Genomic DNA, 4,976 nt, shown 5'->3' with positions numbered 1-4,976 from the left:
ACAAATTTATGTAAAGAAATTTATAGAAATATTTAGTCAAAATGCATGTTCTTCAGCAACTAGCTCAGGTACTGTTACTACAATAGAGGAGAAATAGAGGTTGTCAAAGGCATTTACAAATTATTTAAGTGGCCATTTTGCCTTAGACAAGGTGGAGAGGACCACTGCACATCATCTTTAATCATCGCAAAACATGAATTTCAAGCCAAACTTTACCATGTAGCTGGTGATCTTGCACAAGCCACTCTTTCTCACTGGGCTTGCCTTGACTTAATTGTTCGGGTTTGACCATGTGGCTGAGAACAATCTATCAAGAAAGAGGATTTTACAAACATGAAAGTCTCTGAATTAAATTTAGGAATGACAATTCCATTGAATAAAGACCAAAATTCCAGCCATTTGAAATTTGGGTATTTGAATTTCAGCACAAAGAGGAGGGTGCCTACTATTATGTCAAATATTTTGCATTACTTCTGCAAAGATTTTACTTTTTAAAATCCACATAAAAACCCAAGGTAGGTATAACACTGTGCAACTTACCATCTTGCAGACAGTCCACAGATTCTAAGTAATGGTGTCAATGTTAAACCTAGGTCAATGTTCAGTCCCCTTGCTCTCTTTCACTATGCCACACACTTTATGCACCCAAATTTTTGTTGTATAAAAATAAAAGGAAAGTGCTATTCTCCATGACCTGAAAAATCTAACATTACCGTAAGCCTCTACTTCCATCTACAAATTATCCCTTGAAAAACTGTAACAGCTCAAGAAGGATTTATATTATTTAACACATATTTCTTTCATTAGAAAAAGCTTGAAAGTCAAGAAGCTTAAAAGTTTGCCAGAACTCACAAAACCACAAGAAAAGATTTGCCTTTTGGGGAGCAGGGTTGATTTTAACTTCCTTTGTTTCAAAATAAGAGCAAATACCACCCCAATAGATCTCATGGCTCGCAGGGGTGTACTGCAGACCCGAGTGGGGCTGAGGGGCTGAGAGGATCTGGAAGGTGGGGCAATGGGGACTAGTAAATTGACTCCAGGTGACCCCAAGAAAAGAGAAAATCCTTCTGTAGCTGCTGGTAACTCTTGAGGACACTATCAGAATACATAGGTCACCCAAACCCAGAACTGATTTCCCTTTCACGTATCTTTCTCCCCTGATTCAAATTTCCTTGCACAAATGAAGGGTTTTGACAGAAAGAAGCAAACTGTTTTTATAAGGGAAAGAAATTTAAGTCATTTGAGTCTTGATTTGTTCTCTCTAAAAGTGGAGGAGAAGAAGACTAAGTTTAATATCTTAGTTTTGATATGCTGAAATCAGAGTTTTCACTTTAGAAATTTATTTTCAGTTGGGATTTATGATACATTTAAAGACATTTCATATTTCTAGGGATAGACAGAAACAGGCTTATTTCTTCAAACATGGAAAGCACTAACTATCTCCTGGCATTTCTGGCAAGTTAATAAAGTTAAGTAGATTAACATTGTTATAAGGATTGTCTATTCCTCAAGCGAAAGCATCAGCATCTCTGGAGTGGGGTGAGGAAATCAAGGGAGATTTGTAGCAAAGAAAATCAGATAAGAGAAAAATAATGCAGGAAGAGTTTTTGTAAACTTTACTAAATAATTAATTAATTATAAAAGATTAGGTCAAAGAATAATAAACTAAAAACTGTTTTACCATGGTTATGACTGATAAGCAATAACCAAACACACGTTCACTAGCGCTGCCTCTCTGTCTGTCCACATTCAGACAAGATTCCCCCAAAATTTATCAGCTGGTACATCCATCCCTCATTCATTTACTTGTCCTTATCCCTCAACCTCCACTGAAAAAAAGGAAGAAGAAGAATTCAAATTGTTTTTTCTCGCCAGCTTTACTGTAAGCTCAGTAAGGGCAACGTATTACCCAATGAATGGATGAACTGACATCTTTTCAAGCTGAAGTAGCTGAAGCATTAGCAGAAGTTTCCTTGCTCCATGGAAACCTGAAGGCCTTATCTAATCTTCAACTTTCTGCTTTTTGGCTAAGAAAGTTGTTTTCATGAACAGAAGGTTTTCTCTGCTTATGGAGAAGGAATAAGGGCAAAGCTAGCTCTTGCTGTAACTGTCCAGTTTGAATTCTCTCTCTTTCCTTTCTCTTCAGTGCTTTTCTGCTCTATGTAGTTGTAAATAATTTATTTCTTCCAGGGAAAGTACTTAAATTTAGGGAAAAGGCTCAAATTTAACAGGCTCATTAGCGATTTCATTTCAATCTTTCTTTTGAACAAATATATATTTTTCATTAAAATGCAAGAAAATACAATAGTAAAATAACCCAGAGATATGCATTAGCAATTTAAGTGAAGTAAAAATATTTTAATTCTTACCAATTAATTTAAAATGCAACTGTTTTGCCTACAAAATTGATGAAAATGTAGTGGATTGAGCATGTACTCTTTAGGTGAAATGTGGGTAAATAGGTACTCTGCTGTATTATTGATGGGCATAACAATGGAAATAGCCTTTCTTAGGAGTAATTTGAAAATATCAATAAAATTTTTAAGTACATGTGCTTTAATTCTGCAATTTCAAGTGTTAATGTGTTCATTATAGCATTGCTTCTAAGAGTGAATTGGGTAGTAATAAGGGTAGATAAGTATTAATAAATTAAGGAAAATCCATTCTGTAGGATATTTTTGGAGGTTTTAAAAAATAGTAAGATACAGCTTTCAATACAGACATGGAAAGATGGCTATAATGCATAATATAAAAATAAGTTATCTGGTAAAAAATGTACTTTCATGTTTGTATATGCAAAGAAATTATGAGATAACCAGAATTTTTTTGCCAAAAATGGTCAAAATATTTTATTCTTTAAGTAAATTTAAACAATAAAACAAAGATTCACAAGCTGTCTCCCTGCCCAGCAGCCTCTGCCTCCTTCCCCTGCCTACAGTCCTGGGTGCTGGCTCCCTTTTTTTTATTCCACTCACAGACACTGGCATCCAGCTGAGAAAACAAAACTGCTGTTAAGTACATGGGGACATGATGAAGGGAGGAGGTAAATTGTTCACATTCAAGGTTAAATGGATCAAGTCTGCATTTTCTGGATTCTGGTTTCCTTTCATTAGCCAAACAGAAAACAGAAATTCTGTGGACCAGATGCTTCAAAGCTGAAGCCCCCAGGACCACTGAAGAATGCCTTGAAGATATTGCTTGCATCAGAATCACTCATATACATGCTCTCCTCATCCAGGTCCTACCCACTGCCATAGTGAGTCTCTTTCTTGGGATCAGAGAGGGTGGTAAAAGCTTCTTTGACTTCCTTAAACTTTTTCTCCTCCTCCTCCTGCACTTCAACACTGTCTCCACTGGTACAATCTGGCTAGCACATCAAGGCCCGTTTTTAATAAGCTTTCTTGATCTCATCCTCCTGAAGCATTCTTGGGTCCACTCCCAGAATCTTGTAGTAATCTTCCCTCTTACTCTTCTTCAGTTCCAGCTGTGTACTTTTTAGGAGTCATTTGTGTTCTTTTGTTTTCTTCATCTGATACTCTTTTGCATATTCTGGCACTGCCTCTTCATACTGTTCTGTGTCCACATAACATCGAACCCTTTTCAAGCTGGCTTTTGTATATATGTCATCTGCATTTGTGCAATCTTCTGTTGCATCATCTAGTTTCCTAAGCTTGGAATTAACCCTACTCAATTACAGTAGAGTTTAGCATTTGTTTTTATATTGTTTGGGTCTATCCCCAGGGCTTCTGGGTACAGTTAATATGCTAACTTGTAATTTCCTTCTTTAAAAGCTTTATTCCCATCTTCTTTCTTCACTTTAAGTGCTTCAGCATTTCTGCAAGCAGCACAGGCCTTCTCGTGGTCAGGAGTCATCCTGACAACCTGTACAAAAAGACTGAACCACCTTCTCAGTACAATCTTCATAATAATGGCAAAGACCTGGTACCTATAGAGATTCTGCATTGGTGGAATCATTTGTAAAATGTCACTGGCCACAGATTGTGCTTCTGGATGATGACACAGCATTGCTAAACACTCTGCTCTGAGGACCTGAAGCAATGGCAAACAGGGGCACAATTCATGGAGAAAACTACTTTTCAAAAATCCCACTTCCCAAAATCCATTTATGCTATTTTGTCGTACTCTATGACTTCATTAGTATTCTTGAGCTCTTGTGCCTGAGCATTTTTGTGATCCACTCCTAAGGCTCTCAGGTAACTGCAGCATGTTGCCATGGCATTCCTAAAGAGAGGTGGCATTGGCCCTCTTGTAGATGTCCTGGGACGAAACTGTTGTCCAACCTCACCTACTGCTGTGCATCTCCAAGAGCTTCCTGGAACCTTCCGAATATACTCAAGGTGGCTGCACTGTTCTCATAGTAGCTAGCATTTTTAGAACACATATCTATGCCTTTCTTACAACAGTTACAAGCTTCCCTGTAATCTTTCTTGGATAGTATGCAGTCTTTGTTCCTTGAAAGACTCTGGTCCTCTCTTTGCTTATTCAAAGCAAAGGTGGGGCAACTCTGGCTCCTTTGCCACCACTAGCATATCACACTACATGGCAAGTGCTGTCTTACCCACTGGGACCAGAGAGCCCAACCAGAAAAAGTTTACCAAATGGTTACTTTGAGGTGGGGGCCAGGTGAGTCTGATATATATGCACCTTGATGTTACAAATGAGGACCATCTCTAATATCCTGGGAAGCTATGATTTTTACCACCTAAAGTTCTATATTGTAAACTCAATAAAGAAAGTTTTAAAGGGAAAGTTTTAACCTTAATTCATTTAAGACAACTCATTTTATTTTTCCCTCTTCTTTTTCTCCTCTATATATGTCATCTGAGTACTTTATGTATGCTGTGCACTTTGCCAGACAACTGCGGTGAATGTGCAGGCACACACTTGCACACACACTACTGTCCCTGCTCTCAGAGCTAGCAGATTTTATTTGTGTGCACACATGTTTTTATTCA

The 4,976-nt window shown here is 37.7% G+C and overlaps 1 pseudogene; it reads right to left on the bottom strand.

The window, feature by feature from the left end:
- Positions 1 to 2,894: 2,894 nt before the first annotated feature.
- LOC114500863 lies at positions 2,895 to 4,417 on the bottom strand (annotated as a pseudogene).
- Between the last annotated feature and the right edge of the window lie 559 nt (positions 4,418 to 4,976).

Source organism: Phyllostomus discolor, chromosome 6 (assembly GCF_004126475.2).
Source record: "Phyllostomus discolor isolate MPI-MPIP mPhyDis1 chromosome 6, mPhyDis1.pri.v3, whole genome shotgun sequence".
Classification (NCBI taxonomy): Eukaryota; Metazoa; Chordata; class Mammalia; order Chiroptera; family Phyllostomidae; genus Phyllostomus; species Phyllostomus discolor.
Note: the sequence above shows the minus strand (reverse complement) of the source record. Positions and strands in the feature narration are given on the sequence as shown.